Source organism: Stenella coeruleoalba (genome assembly GCF_951394435.1).
Source record: "Stenella coeruleoalba genome assembly, chromosome: 16".
Taxonomy (NCBI): domain Eukaryota; kingdom Metazoa; phylum Chordata; class Mammalia; order Artiodactyla; family Delphinidae; genus Stenella; species Stenella coeruleoalba.
The window spans coordinates 71,076,367-71,092,989 of record NC_137162.1 but is presented as its reverse complement, the minus strand read 5'-3'; positions in this window follow the sequence as shown (position 1 = coordinate 71,092,989).

Below are 16,623 nucleotides of genomic sequence, written 5' to 3'. Positions count from 1 at the left end.
CCTTACCATTTGGCAGGGCACCTGGCATTGAGTAGGTGCTCAATAAACGTTTGCTAAATAAATGAAAGATTTAAGCAAATTGCTTTTATGTTCTTAAAAATATTTTTAAAAGGTAAAATACAATAACATTACAAAGTTTTAGAAAAACAACAACATATTAAACCACGTGGTAAAGGTATCAAAAATTAAAAATAGTCAAAAAATCAAAACAAAAGAAATAGTCAACATTAGAGGCGTGGATAGATACATTATGACCAGAACCACACAACAGATTATGTTTTCAAAGAAAGTTTAATGACATGAGATAGTACATACTTAAGTTAAAGAGCAGTGTATAAAACTCTATGGTATCATTCCCATTTTATAAAGGATGTTCTATATCTTGGTGCATACGTATGTAAGGGCATAAAGCATAATTATGTGTATATATTAGACATACAGGACTGAGGGAGGAAGGAAACAGACCCACATATGATCTGTGATCATCTCTGCTTGGTGAACTAGTTTTTATTTTCTTTGAGAAAAAATGTCTGCATTTATATTACAAATTGTCTACATGTATTTTTATGTTCTGCGAGAAATTGATGGACTGGGTTAAAAAAATAAAACGCAATCTAAGAAGCCTTCATGAAGAGTTGTGAAGGCTGTTTTCACGACGAATAAAAAGGGGAACAGCATCATTCATGACTCCAAGGGTAAATTCGAAATTTATCCTCAGGCCTTGAGCGCCTTAAAGGAACCCTCTGCTGTTTCATTTCTAAAAGCAACTCCCTGGAATAACCCCACCTGCCCCGGGACGACCGGGGTCAGCCTGGCAGGTGCCACGTGAGGCATGACAGCTGCTTGCAATTTTGCTGTTTTTCCCTGTTGCAGTCCAAGGTGCCTTTAGGACACGAACTCTACGCAGAACTGGCCCCTAGCGGTGGCCTCCCCTCTGTCCCGCCGAGGTTGACTCCTTCTGCAGGTGCACAGACAGCCTCAGAGGCCAGAGCGGCAAACACAGCACAGCCACGTGCCTCTGCAGAGCGGCTTGGCTGGCCACAGCTCAACACCTTCAGGTAGATAATTTCTTATTTAGAAAGAAAAAAAAAATCATTGCAAGGATTCTCAAATGAGGGCGGTTGACACATTCTGGGACTAATTTAAGAAGGTGGCAGGGTTTCAGAATTGGCCCTGATAGAGGAAGATGAGGAAAGGACGGGAAGCTTCTGAAAGGAGAGGTAACCAAGGAGAGCGGGAGACGAGGCTAAATTTGTACTCGGCTCGCGGGTCAGCCTGACCTGCTCGGGAGAGGGAAGTTGAGATCGGGGCTGAGCGTGCCGTGAGGCAAACGCAGAAATAGAAGTGGCCCAGGCCCGTGCTCTGACTCTCACAGGCACACAAATCCCCCTGTCCCAACCCCCAGGGATCTGGTTAAAACGCGACTTCTGATCCAGTCACTCTGGTTGGGGTCTGAGGGTCTGCATGTCTAACAAGCTCCCAGGTGGTACCTACGCTGTCGGTCCACGGACCACACTTTGAGAAGTGAGGGCTTGGAAGGCAGAGGGGGCAAACGACGAGCTCTGAGGGGCCCAGAGGGGTGCAGTTCGCCTCATTGTCTGAGCTTGCAAGCTGTTGGGACTTTCGAGTGACAGGAGACATTGTTTCATCAAGTGGGAGGCCATCTGGTCACAGCCAGTCATATTTGGGAAGCTATGTGGTAAAAAGGAGGTCAGGGTTTTGAGTCTTGTTGACACGGGTGTGAATCTTAGGGAGCTTAGTGTCTACCTTGTAGGGGATGGGGAAGCTTTGAGGGTTTAAGCTTCTACTGGTCAATTCCTTCCTTGACCTCCTGGCTAAGTGCCTCCTTTGTGCTTGAGACATGGCCAGGTCTTCAGTGGAAATGGCCCGCTGCCACCATCCTGGCCAGACTGAGGGACGCCTCCCGCCCAGAGCCGCTTGCCCAGAAACGGAGAAAGGTTTGAAAGGCCAGACTTACAGCTGCGGTCAGGGTACACACTGGACCCTCAGGGCCTCTTCTCACAACGAGGTTGGCTTCTTGGTAATGTTACCTGCGCTTTATACCCTCCGTACTCAAAGTCCGATCCACGGCCCAGCCGGATCTGCGTTACCTTGTTAGAAACACAGAACCTTTGACTGCATCTCAGACCTTCTAAACCAGAGTCTGCATGGCAAGAAGCTCCCCAGGTGACGTGGGTGCCTGTGAAAACTTGAGAGGCACCACCTCACATGACACGCCCCTTGGCACCCTTCTGTCCAGGAAAAGAGACTCAGTCCAGTAAACAAACGCTCGCATAGCCGTACGGTGGACCAGGCAACGTTCTGAACACGTTTCAGATATGAACTCTCTAAGAACCCATCAGTCACACCGTTGCACTCTTCTCTCACCTGATGCCTGTGTCAGGGCCACCCGGAGGGCAACAGGTGCCTTGTCCCATGGAGCCCCCATACTGGCCAGGCCAGCTGGGGGGTGACGGGAGCCTTTTTCTGGGGCCCATCCTAAGGCAGAGCAGAGTGTGGGAGGGGGGAGGTTTGTGTGAGAGGGGGCGCCCTATCCGGACCAGCCTTTTCTAAGCGCTGTGGAAATCCTTCTGGATTCTGCCTATGACTGCATCTCAGAAATGGGGTCGGTAGACTGGCTTCCATCCTCTCCCCAACCACTCTTCCACCTCTAGAGGGAAGGGAAAATGCTGTTTTAAATCTCAGGTCATGCCGATGGGGTGAATCTCTGGAAGGGGAGAACCTGAGATGGCGCTTCCAGCTTCCCACTCTCGAGGGTGGAGACTTCGGCCGCACAGAGAAGTGGTTTCGGGTTTGGACTCTGAAGAAAGACCTCTTAAGGGCAAATCTGCCTCCTGTCCCTTACCAGTGGTATGGGCGTTGGGTATTTGACTTAACATCTCTGTGCCTCAGCTCCCCATCTGTAAGAGGGGGATATAAAATACCTCCCCTATAGATGTGTGGTGAGGATGAAATGAATTAAGACTTGTCACGTACTTAGAAGCAACCAGCTAATGTTACCTATTGTTGGGGCGGTTGTGTCCCACGTCAGACTTGACTTCTCTCCTTCGTCCAGGCACGTTGGGTTAGGGCCAGAGCCAAGCTGGAGGATTCCAGGGATGCTCCACGGTGTGAGGAGGAGATTAGCAGGTCTTCCAGGGCGGACAGGGATTAGGGGCTGTATTCGTTTCCCATCGCTGTGGTAACGGATTAACGCAATTTAGTGGTTTAAGACAACACGAGTTTAGTAACAATTCTGGAGGTCAGAAGTCTGAAATGAGGTTCACCAGGCTAAAATCAAGGTATCCGCCCAGCAAAGTGCCTTCAGGAGGCTCTAGGAGAGAATGCATTTCTTTGCCTTTTCCATTTTCTAGAGGCTTCCTAGGTTCATGACCCCCTTCTTCAAGCCTCAAAGCCAGCAGCCTAGCATCTGCAAACCTCCCTTGCATCTCTCCCTTTGCTTCGGTTTTAACCTGTCCTTCTCTCTCACTTCCCTACCTTCGACTTTCACCTATAAGGACCCTGGTGATGACACTGGGCTCACCTGGGTAATCCAGGGGAGCCTCTTCCTCTCACAATCCTTGATCACGTCTGTGAAATCTCTTTTGCCGTGTAAGGTAGCATTCACAGGTTCCAGGGACTGGAACGTGGATATTTTGGGGAGAGAAGCATTATTTTACCTACCACAAGGGCTAAAAAGATTAAGCAGCAGTTTACTTTGCTAAGTAAAGGAAGAAAACCCATGTCAATGCTCAGATGAGGTTGGTAAGAAGCTCTTGGTAATCACAGGGCACTACCGTTGTTGGGCATTTCTACATGCCAAGCCCTGCTATAGGTGCTCCTGTGGTTTTTAGCGTTTAATTTGCATACTAACCCAGTTTACAAATGAGGAAACAGAGGCTGGGAGAGATGGGTTCGTTCTCTGGTGGCAGGGCTGGTGTTTGAACTCCGGTGTGTCTGGTTGCAAAGCCCATCCTCTTCCCATCGCGCCATGATTTTTTTTCAGAGTAAATAGAGCCCAGCGAGGCAGGCTCATTCAGAAGGCTAAACATCGCCCTGGAATCCATGTTTACTAATACTGCTTGAATATTTCTACAGCTGGGAGCTGGCCAGAGCGGAACTTGGCAGTAGCCTTTGGAGTCTCATTACCCAGGGCGGGGGAGGGCTGGGGGAGCCCCTTAGGGAAGAGATCTCCATTTGCTATGGGTGCCGCCCCCCCCTTGGGCTTCATCTCAAAGCCCCGTGGTTTCCAAGGCAATGTGGCCCAGAAACCTAGTGCCCTGCACTGCCTGGCCCAGCCCGATGCTCAGCCCAGGGTAGGCTCCTTTCACATAAATAAATGAGAAGATCTTATATATAGTGTGCAAACCACTCCACAAAATCAATTCGGCCCCTCTGGCAGCAAAGCTTTTGGCATAAGACTACTGGAAGGGTTCATGAATAATGGAAATCACACTAAACGGCAGGAGAGAGAAACATGGTTTGGCGAGAGTGCTGTTTTCTTGGAGGCAGAATATTCAAGAGTGGAAACAAACTTGGACAAAGCCCCTCCCCGATGGGATGATGGCCAAGGGGAAGAGCCCCAGGAGTGACTGTGATGAAGGCGCTCTTGTACGGGCAAGGGGCCTGCTCCCTCCGTAGAAACTGGGGAGCATCTCTGTATGGCTTCTACTGGAAGCAGCTCTGGGAGATGCCAGTGACCAAATGGGTTCATGGGGGAAATGACAGAGAGGCAAACTTCGGCTTCATGTGGGAAAGAGCAACTAGAGCTGCCCATAGATGGAATGGGCCAATACAGAGAGCGGGGAGCTGTGTTCAGAATTATTTAAGGAGAAGATCTGATAGGAAGTCTGGAGAAGGAGTTTCTACTGTAACCTCCAAGTCCCTCACTTGTGGGTTTAAAGAAGGCGACAATAGCCTCTAAGTCCACACTTGAAAAGTGTGTTCCACCTGTAGAAGCCTTCCGGGTTATTGCTGGAGTCCCCAGATGTTTTGTATGTGCTCAAATCAGTTCTCCTATGGTTTTTTGTTTTAACTTTCCAAGGCAATTTTTATTTATTTTAATTTGTTTTTTCCTTTTTATTTTTAAAAATTTAAAAAAATTTTTCTTGGAGTATAGTTGCTTTCCTATGTTTTGTTAGTTTCTGTTGTACAAAAAAGTGAATCCGCTATATGTATATATATATATATATCCTCTTTTTTTTAGATTTCCTTTCCATTTAGGTCACCACAGAGCATTGAGTAGAGTTCCCTGTGCTAAACAATAGGTTCTCATTAGTTATCTATTTTATACATACTAGTATGTATATGTCAATCCCAATCTCCCAATTTGTCCCACGCCCCTCTTCCCCCCTTGGTAACCGTAAGGTTGTTCTCTGCACCTGTGACTCTGTTTCTGCTTTGCCAATAAGTTCATCTGTACCATTTTTCTAGATTCCACATATAAGTGATACTATACTGTATACTATAAGTGATATTTGTTTTTCTCTTTCTGACTTCACTCTGTATGACAGGCTGTAGGTCCATCCACATCTCTGCAAATGGCGCCATTTCGTTCCTTTTGATGACTGAGTAATATTCCATTGTGTATATGTAACACACCTTTTTTTTTAACATCTCTATTGGTGTATAATTGCTTTACATTGTTGTGTTAGTTGCTGCTGTATAACAAAGTGAGTCAGCTATATGTATACATATATCCCCATATCTCCTCCCTCTTGCATCTCCCTTCCACCCTCCCTACCCCACCCCTCTAGGGGGTCACAAAGCCCTGAGCTGATCTCCCTGTGCGATGCAGCTGCTTCCCACTAGCTATCTATTTTACGTTTGGTAGTGTATATATGTCCATGCCAGTCTCTCACTTCGTCCCAGCTTACCCTTCCCCCTCCCCGTGTCCTCAAGTCCATTCTCTACATCTGCATCTTTATTCCTGTCCTGCCCCTAGGTTCTTCAGAACCTTTTTTTTTTTTAGATTCCATATATATGTGTTAGCATACGGTATTTGTTTTTCTCTTTCTGATGTACCACATCTTCTTTATCCATTCCTGTGTCAGTGAACGTTTAGGTTGCTTCCATGTCCTGGCTGTTGTAAATAGTGCTACAGTGAACACTGGGGTGCATGCATCCTTTCGAATTATGGTTTTCTCTGGCTATGTGCCTTTCCTGTGCTCTTTTGAATCATCCTGCTTGTTGATGTCTTCTGCCTGTGAGTCGCTAGAGGAGGGCCTCTCATGCCCATCACGACTCCGTCTGTGCAGCTGATTGCCAAATGCTTTATGTACCAAGTGCACCGTAGTCCCAAAGAACGGGAAGAAGGCAGGAGGGTGCTAGTAAATGTTTGGTCACGGGTTCTCCAGAAAAAAAGAAGAAAGTTTCTGAGTTATAGTATTTTTCACTTTCTGTGGTATAAATACTTCCACCACGGCTGATTGCAAGCTACCAACTCGTTGTCAGCTGGCTTGCGGAATTCCTGAGACGTTAACAGATGCAGGTCAGCCCCGGCACACCCCTGGAAAGAAGTTTTCATTGTTTCTCTTTGTCATTCAGAGCCCCTGCTTCTTGTGAACAGAATGCATTGTGAGAACAGCCATCGAGTTTCTGCAGGTGGCACCCTTTCCTCGGGGGCTCAGTCTGAAGTTCTGGGACAGTCTAGGGGGTGGCATGCCGTCTTGTTTCTCATCCCTACGGCACAGTGTTTTCCTGGCTCTAGGCACAATCGGAACACACACTCACCATTTCAGGAGAGACCTTCCCACGTGTACTGATAGTTCCCTCATGGGGTCTCTAGATCATCACCCTTCACTCTCAGTTTAAATCTAGCTGCTTCTGCAAAGTGGCCGATCATCAGAATTTAATGGCGGGCCATAAAACAAGTAGAATTCTGTGCTGCTCCTTTCTCCAGAGATTCTGATTTGGTAGATAAGGTCTGGAGCCTGGAAAATTTTAATTACCTGAAGTTCCCTGGGTGATTCTCTTGATGAGACAGGTTTGGAAGTCACCATGCGTCTTTGCTTTGGGAAGGAGTTTAGTTAGGGAGCATAGCCTTTGATAGCCCTTCCAGAAGAGTCAGCGCCATCACATCTGCTTCTCAATGGGAACGATGTCCTAAGAAGTGAAGCAGTGAATCCAAGGGATAAGACTGTATCTTCCTTCTGCCCGTAGCAGAGCAGGTTCAGAAAGCCACACCACAATCTGAGACAGCAGCTAAGTAGCAGAGTGAGGTGCCTAAGTCGCTCTGAACCATGTGTTATACTTGTTTAATTGGAGTATAGTTGCTTTACAATGTTGTGTTAGTTTCTGCTGTACAGCAAAGTGATTCAGTGTTATATATATTATATATATGTATATATATTATATATATATATATATAGAGAGAGAGAGAGAGAGAGAGAATTTTTCATATTCTTTTCTGTTATGGTATATTATAGGTATTGAATATAGTAGTTCCCTGTGCTATACAGTAGGACTTTGTTGTTTATCTGTTTTATATATAGTAGTTTGTATCTGCTAATCCCAAACTCCTAGTTTATCCCTCCCTGACCCTTTCCCCTTTAGTAATCATGTTTATTTTCTATATCTGTGAGTCTGTTTCTGTTTTGTAAGTCTGTTCATTTGTACTATTTTTCTAGATTTCACATATAAGTGATATCATATGATATTTGTCTTTCTCTGTCTGCCTTACTTCACTCAGTATGATAATCTCTAGGTCCATCCATGTTGCCACAAATGGCATCATTTCATTCTTTTTGATGGCCGAGTAATATTCCATTGTGTATATGTGCCACATCTTCATTATCCGTTCCTCTGTTGATGGACACTTTAGGTTGCTTCCATGTCTTGGCTATTGTAAACACTGCTGCTATGAATATAGGGGTACATGTATCTTTTCAAATTATAGTTTTCTCTGGATATATGCCCAGGAGTGGGATTGCAGCATCATATGGCAACTCTATTTTTAGTTTTTTAAAGGAACCTCCATGCTGTTCTCCATAGTGACTGCACCAATTTACATTCCCACCAACAGTGCAAGAGGGTTCCCCTTTCTCCGCACCCTCTCCGGCATTTATTATTTGTAGACTTTTTGATGATGGCCATTCTGACCAGTGTGAGGTGACACCTCATTGCAGTTTTGATTTGCATTTCTCTAATAATTAGAGATGTTGAGCACCTTTTCATGTGCTTCTTGGTCATCTGTATGAACCAAGTGTTCCCAGTGACCGTCACCCAGTGCTGCTGGGCTGTGGCTGGACTTTCCCTCGGGCTCTGCTAGCCCTGCCCCCATCCCTCATCCTTTCTCCCTAAGTCTTCCTCGGCACCTTGCGTGCCTGCCGCACAGCTTGGATACTGCGTTTCTCCAGAGGGCAGAGGAGCTTTCTTCTCAGCCTGGCCTAAGAGGGAATGATATCAGACACAGGCAAAGAAGGTAGAAAGGGCAAAAGAACTAAGGGGGCTCTAGTGGGAAGAGACCGGGGTGAGGGGAGGTCTGAAACGTTTCAGAGTCCTCACCCAAAGCGACAACCCAGGCTACAGAGCCTGCTATGAGCAAGGTGGGTTAGAACAGCAAGGCTGTTTAGAGGAAGAAGGCTTAGGATTTATGGCTAGGGCTGGGGGTAAATCATGAATGAAGCCTGGGTAGGACTCTCAGTAGCCATCTGTCCCTGCCCGTGGAACCTCGTTCCCTCTGCCTCTGATCTCGTCCTTCTCTGAACTGTAGCACATTCTGTGCTGTACACACCAGCGCTGATTACTAGGATTGCTTACCGGGTTCACACTGATGGCCTCCTTAAAGACCCGCTAGCGTTTGGATTACATGACCTCACAGGGCCCTTCCAGCCTCCTAATTTCCAAATTTGCTGCCAGGACACTTGAGGGCAGGGGATAGGTTTTCTGTGTCATTGTTACCGCTCCCAATGAAGTGTCTCCTAAACAGGGGTTACCGGAGAAATACTGTGTCCAGCTGGCCTCCTACCTCTCCGGAGAACACAGATGCAACTGCAGAGCCCACGTCTGCCAGACTCGGGGCTCATCTGTTACCTGTAGCTGCAGATTACAGCTCTGGTGAACTGTGGATGACTTCAGAATCCCATCACAGGTTAAACTTTAGCCAACTAGCGAGGTGGAAAGGAGATGCACATTTCATTCAAAGGATCCTGGAACCTAACACTGGATTCCGTGCACATAGGGATAAGAGGGCTTTGTAGGTGTGAGAGACAGTTTGCAGACGTGGCCTCAAGAAGAGAACAGGAGGGTTATGGGCAGTATTAGAAAGTCACGGGGGACAGCATAGGGAAGTACCCAAGAGTGAGGTCAAAGAACCTGGCCTTACCCTCAGGAGTTTACACTAACGCCCTGTGGCCTGGGTGACGCCACTTACATTCTCTGGCTCTCAGGATAGAATTTTGATTTTATATAGTTGACACTATCAGTTGTTTCTTTTATTTCCTAAAGATTTGAACCAGACTCATAAATGTCATCCCACTCTCAGGCGATTCACCCAGAGTTTTGTATTAGTTCGCTCTAGTTATGTTTGTTTTATTTTTACATTGAGATCTCTAAAGTTAAAAATGATGTGGAAGTATGGGCTTCCCTGGTGGTGCAGTGGTTGAGAGTCCGCCTGCCGATGCAGGGGACGCGGGTTCGTGCCCCTGTCTGGGAAGATCCCACATGCCGTGGAGCGGCTGGGCCCGTGAGCCATGGCCGCTGAGCCTGCGCGTCCGGAGCCTGTGCTCCGCAACGGGAGAGGCCACAACGGTGAGAGGCCCACGTACCGCAATAAAAACAAAACAAAAAATGATGTGGAAGTATGGATGTGTTTCATTTTTTCTTTGCAAATGGCTATCCAGGTGTCCCAACACCATGTATTAAAAATTCCATATCTTCCCCAGTCCTGTGAAGTACAACTTTAATCATAGGCTAAATATACTCTGCAGGTGTTTATTTCTAGACTTTCTATCGTATTCTGTTTTTATGTTTGTTCTTGGGCTGACATTAACTGTGTTCATCGTAAAGCCTCCTTAGACATTTTCATATCAGATAGGGCTGTCCATCTCCTATTTTTTTCTCCTTGTTTTTAGAGCTTTCATGGTGTTTTAGTCGTTTGGGCTGCTATAACAAAAATCATAGACTGGGTGACTTATAAACAACCGAAATTTATTTCTCACAGTTCTGCAGGCTGGGAAGTCCAGGATTACGGCACCAGCGGACTCTGTGTCTGGTGAGAGCCCACTACCTGGTTCCTAGATGACTGTTTTTTCTCTGTGTCCTTGCATGGCAGAAGGAGGGAGGGAACTCTCTGAGGTCCCTTTTACAAGGGCACTCATCCCACTCATGAGAGCTGTACCCTCATGGCCTAATCGCCTCCCAAATGCCCTACTTCCTAGTACCATCACACTGGGGGGTAGGTTTCAACATATGAATTTGGGGGTGGGACACAAATATTCAGCCTATAGCACATGGCTATTGTTATCTGTCTCTAAGAACTTTAGAATAAATTTGTCTAACTCTAATAAAAAAGTAAATAAGTAAACAAACGAAGGGTGCAAATGAGGTACTGAAGCGAGTTAAAATCCCTGCTCTGGTACTAAGTGTGGAAACTTGGTGACTTTTCCCGCCTCTCTGGGTCTGGTTTCCCATTTGTAAAACAAATAGGAAGATGTATTGCAGAGCACTATGAATTGTTGTGGGGACAGTGCGGGCTCTGAGTGAGTCGAGAGAAATAAAGGTACTTGTGTGCCTGGGGAGTCATTTAGCCATCTCTTCTTGTCTGCAGGTTCTAACCACTAGAGGAAAGATATAAGCACCCAGAAGGCGATCATTGTTAGCTACATGGTGTCACGTATGCAATAAGTCTGAATTTCAGGGTTTCCTGGTGACGTTGGACTGGAGACCAAGCGAGGGCTTCCTGCTGCTTCTCAAACCCAAGCCTTCGTCCCTGTCTGTGGGGAGCGCTGGGTGGCACAGTGGGCTCGGGGCACTCTTACCCAGTGGGCTTCAGCAGGGCAGCAGCCTGCTCACAGCATCCCTTGCTGGCAGAGAAAGGAAGGTCCTTGAGAGAATGGCGGTCCCCAGGCAGCCTCTTGAAGTCCTGACCCAGGTGTTCTCTCCGTTGGGGCAGGGAATAGAAAGAGTCCTTTCCCTTTCTGCACTTCCTGGAGGCAAGGGAGAGAGACTGGGCCATCCCATCCTCTGCTGCTCTGTGGGGAGAAACCACAGGGCTACAGAGAGGCTCCGGGACTTTTGCTCCAGGAACCCTCCACCGTGGAGAGGGCTGTGAAAACTCTGCGGAAGCATGGACGGGAGGCTGAGGGCTCCCGTCTAAGGTGGTTGTGCCTGTGGTGCTGAAAATAACAATTAGACTCTCATGAAGAGCTTGGGCTCGAGGTATTTGCAAGTCTGGCAGTTGGGTGGCACCAGGAAACCTATTGGATGAATCCCCTTTCCGACACCTGTCTTAGATATAATCTGCCATGTGTCCATCCACCTTGCATGGTCTGAATATCAGTTCCTGTCGAAGTTTCTGAAAGCCAAGGGCAGAACAGCTGGGGCTTTAGGGTGCCAGATGCCCAGGAATACATAATGAATTGGTGATTTTGAGAGAAAGAAACAGCATGTCTGTGGTTGGAAAGGGTACCCTGGGGGAAGGGGGACTTTTTCCCCCCCAACATGCCCGTCCTCTGGCCCTCACTGCTATACTAGGACTTCCTAACCGGTCTCCCTGCTGGTCATTTCTTCACCCTCCACTCTTTCTGCACCTGCGTTCAGCCTCCTTAGACCCAGAGGGAGGGGGAAGCCAGAGAGCAGCTGGGGTTGCAGCCAGGCCAGAGGGCTGGTTTGAAGGTAGAACAATGAGTTTACCTAGAAATCGTCAGCACTCTTTTCAGGCGTGTGGGAGACTGGGTTGCTGCTTCGTTGCACTGATGGTAACATTGACAAGTGAGCCGTGATGTGTGTAATTACGGAACTTCCAGGCTGAATTCTTTTCAACCCTAAGCTGAGATGGTTTCTTCTAGTTATCACATGAGCCTCTTGGGCCTCTTTGAAGATGGTTATACACCTGGATAGAAACTCAATGAGGTTTATATGGTGGGACATCCAAGGAGCAAGAGGGGTGCTTCTTGAAGCTTTATGGTTCTGGCGCAGGTCCTTGAATCGAGGGGTGAGTCGAGCAGTTAACTGGGGAAAGAGCATCTGATGGCTGAGGGGAAAGCATGTACAAAGATCACAGGACAAGGACACAGCCTAGTGAAAGCTCGTCAAGAAGACCTGTTTGGGACTTCCCTGGTGGTCCAGTGGTTAAGACTCCACACTTCAACTGCAGGGGACCCGGGTTTGATCCCTGGTCAGGGTAAGATCAGGATGGCCCCCCCCAAAAAGAAAAAAAAGATGTGTTGGACTATATATAAAATAGATAACTAATAAGAACCTGCTGTATAGCACAGGGAACTCTACTCAATATTCTGTAATGACCTGCACGGGAAAAGAATTTTAAAAAGAGTGGATATAAATACATGCATAACTAGCACAACATTGTAAATCAACTACACTCCAATAAAATTTAATTAAAAAGAGAAAGAAGCAGCCCTGTTGGGCTGAAGCACGGTAGGCAGGGGAAGCAGGGTCAGGAAGGGAGTCAGGACACATCAGACTGACAGAGCCGCTCAACCCCCACGCACATTGAATTGCCCGGAATGCTTTCAAAACACAGATATCCTGGCACCGTCCCCTCAGCCGTCTGAATTGACTTTTGGGCTGTCTGGTTCCTCCACTGAAAAGAATGTTATTGTTGTTTGTGAAGAAATATTTGTTCTCTGAACTTTTACTGAACAAAAGGCCGTTAGCTCAAGAAGGTCAGACCCTCTCTGAAGAGTTTGTGTGAGGATAAAGAGAGGACATAGCCTTTAAAGAGGTTGTGTCTTTCATGGGAGATCCAATAAGAAAATAGCTGGGCCTCCAGCTGAATAATTTTCAGACAGTTGAAGCTGCTGAAATACAGTAGCTGCCCCTCTTGGGGAGGTAACCATCTTTTTTTTTTTTTTTTTTTTAATTTTATTGAAGTATAGTTGATTTACAATGTTGTGTTAATTTCTTCTGCCCAGCAAAGTGACTTAGTTATACACGTATGGATATATATATATTCTTTTTTATATTCTTTTCCATTATGGTTTGCCACAGAGTATTGAATATAATTCCCTGTGCTATACAGTGTGACCTTGTTGTTTATCCATCCTATATATAAGTTTGCCTCTGCTAATCCCAAACTCCCAATCCTTCCCTCCCCCACCTCCCCTCCCCCTTGGCAACCACAAATCTGTCCTCTGTGTCTGAGTCTGTTTTTGTTTCGTAGATACGTTGATTTGTATCGTATTTTAGATTCCACATATAAGTGATATCATATGGTATTTGTCTTTCTCTTTCTGACTTACTTCACTTAGTATGATAATCTCTAGGTCCATCCATGTTGCTGCACATGGCATTATTTCATTCTTTTTGATGGCCGAGTAATATTCCATTATATATATATATACACACACACATATATATATACATACATACACACATATGTGCCACATCTTCTTTATCCACTCCTCTGTTGATGGACATTTTGGTTGTTTCCATGTCTTGGCTATTGTAAGTAGTGCTGCTGTGAACACAGGGGTGCATGTATCTTTTCTAGTTTTCTCTGGGTATATGCCCAGGAGTGGGATTGCTAGATCATATGGCAGCTCTGTTTTGCGGGAGGTAACCATCTTGATGACCAGAAGCTTGGGTGAAGTGGGTGGAGTTCCTGTCAGTTAAGTGAATGTGGGTTAATGCAGGAATCGGGCAAGGAAGTACAGAGAGTGGTCCAGGCAGTAGCTTTCAAGAAAAAGAAGATGTCACATAATAAAGCAAGCAGTGCAGAGCTTTTCTTCCTTGCTCTGAGCCCTGACTCCACCTCAGGCTCTCCTTTTCTCCCTTTGGTTAGCTCAGTAAAAATCAGGCAGTGAATGCCATGGAAATCAAACAGTTGGTATTGAAAGAAAAATTTTTAAAGACTTAAAATCTTTAGACTTTGATCATTTCCTCTGGACTGATTCTGGTGTGTGTAGGGAGATGGTGGGTGTGTTGAGGGAGAATCAGAATTGCCATCCTGGGCTTTTTTCCGAAATTGCTGTAAATCTAGAAAATGCTGTGTGGCAGAAATTTGTTGAGGTTCAATTAAATCGTTATTAAATTTGTTTTGCACAATCTAGGGGAAATTCAATGATACCCTTTCCAATAAGGTCTTGGGTACATTTTGGGGGAGGATGATTATGTTTGAGATTCGGTAATTTTGAAAAATTAATCCAAGATGAATTTCTCTTCTGATGCTCTTCAAGTTGATTTCTGAAGCTTTTTGACAGGAAGCAAAAGAGGATGCAATGTTTTGTCAGCACACAAGACTGCCATCCGTGTGCCCCATCAAACAGTCCAGGTTGTTTTTCAGAATTTCAGGATAGAGGTTAGTGGCCAGAGTAACCTGGCGCCGTTAGGTCCATTTCACTTTTCTGGGTGTCCCTCCCCGGCTTTTGTGTTCTGCTTACCTTTAACAACCGACACCCATGACTCACCTCAGAGGATTTCCTACATGCTACTGGAGTCACTTTATTTTTTACAACTCATTTTAAAAAATTGAAGTATAGTTGATTTCCAATGTTGTGTTAATTTCTGCTGTACAGCAGTGATTCAGTTATATATGTTGACTATAGTTCCATCTGCTAGACAGTAGCAACTTGTTGTTTATATATACATAATAGCTTACATCTGCTAACCCCAACCTCCCACTCCAGCCCTCCCCCAACCCCCTCCCCCTTGGCAACCACCAGTCTGTTCTCTATGTGTGTGATTCTGTTTCTGTTTCATAGATAAGTTCATTTGTGTCATAGTTTAGATTCCACATAGAAGTGATATCATATGATATTTGTCTTTCTCTTTCTGACTTACTTCCCTTAGGATAATCTCTAGTTGCGTCCATGTTGCTGCAAATGGCATTATTCCACTCTTTGTTGGCTGAAGAATATTCCATTGTGTATATGTACCACATCTTTATCCATTCCTCTGCTGATGGACACTTTAGGTTGCTTCCATACCTTGGCTGTTGTGAATAGTGCTGCTATGAACATTGGGGTGCACGTATCTTTTTTTTTTCCACTCTGTAGATTTTTACTTGCACCCTGTGTGCATATATCTAGGGCACAGAGGACCACCAACATGCGCCAGTACAGCGTAGGAACCCTGCATTACATCCATTAACTTAAACCTATCTTTAAGATCCTGCTTTGAACAAAAGAGAAAGCTTAGAAGGCAATATGTTGAGTGGGAATAAACATTGAAATATAGCAATCATGTCTTCAACTTCCACAATTGTCTTTACGTGCCAACTAACATTTATGCAGCCTCTTACAGGTACTTTACCATGTAATTTAAGTTTTAGAAGCTTTGATAAAATCACTAGTAATATATAACCATGCAGAAAACACATCACACTGACAGCACAGAGGCAAAGATTTTGCACAGCTTTCCACATTGTGCAGGTTACACACAATACAATATCAATCTTATTCCTAACAGATCCTAAAAAAGATATTTCAAGGCCTAGCTGTAAACTACAGTACTTTATATCTATATTCTTAATAAAAATAAAATCCACAAATCTTAAAAAGGAATTTTAAATGCAGGGCTATATTGAATTGGTAAACTGCAACACAAACTGGCGCAACAGAGGTAACTGAATACCAGTCTCACTCTATATGATGCAAGCATGCTACTTTCCCACTAATTCTTTTTTTTTATGTAGTTATTTTTTTTTAAACATTTTTACTGGCGTATAATTGCTTTACAATGGTGTGTTGGTTTCTGCTGTATAACAAAGTGAATCAGCTATACATATACATATATCCCCATACCTCTTCCCTCTTGCGTATCCCTCCCTCCCACCCTCCCTATTCCACCCCTCTAGGTGGTCACAAAGCACCAGGCCGATCTCCCTGTGCTATGCAGCTGCTTCCCACTAGCTATTGGTTTTACATTTGGTAGTGTATATATGTCCACGCCACTCTCTCACTTCATCCCAGCTTATCCTTCCCTCTCCCCGTGTCCTCAAGTCCATTCTGTAGTAAGTCTGCATCTTTGGGGTGCATATATCTTTTTGAATTATTGTTTTTTCCAGATATATGCCCAGGAGTGGGATTGCTGGATCATATGTAATTCTACTTTTTGTTTTCTGAAGAACCTCCATACTGTTTTCCACAGTGGCTGCACCAACTTACATTCCCACCAACAGTGTAGGAGGGTTCCCTTTTCTCCACACTCTCCCCAGCATTTGCTTTTTGTAGACTTTTAAATGATGGCCATTCTGGCTGGTGCGAGGTGATACCTCATTGTAGTTTTGATTTGCATTTCTCTAATAATTAGTGATGTTGAGCATCTTTTCATGTGCCTGTTGGCCATCTGTATGTCTTCTTTGGTGTAATGTCTATTTACGTCTTCTGCCCACTTTTGGATAGGGTTGTTTGTTTTTTTTTTTGTTCAGTTGTCTGAGCTGTTTGTATATTTGGAAAGTAAGTCCTTGTTGTTTGTGTCATTTGCAAATATTTTCTCCCATTC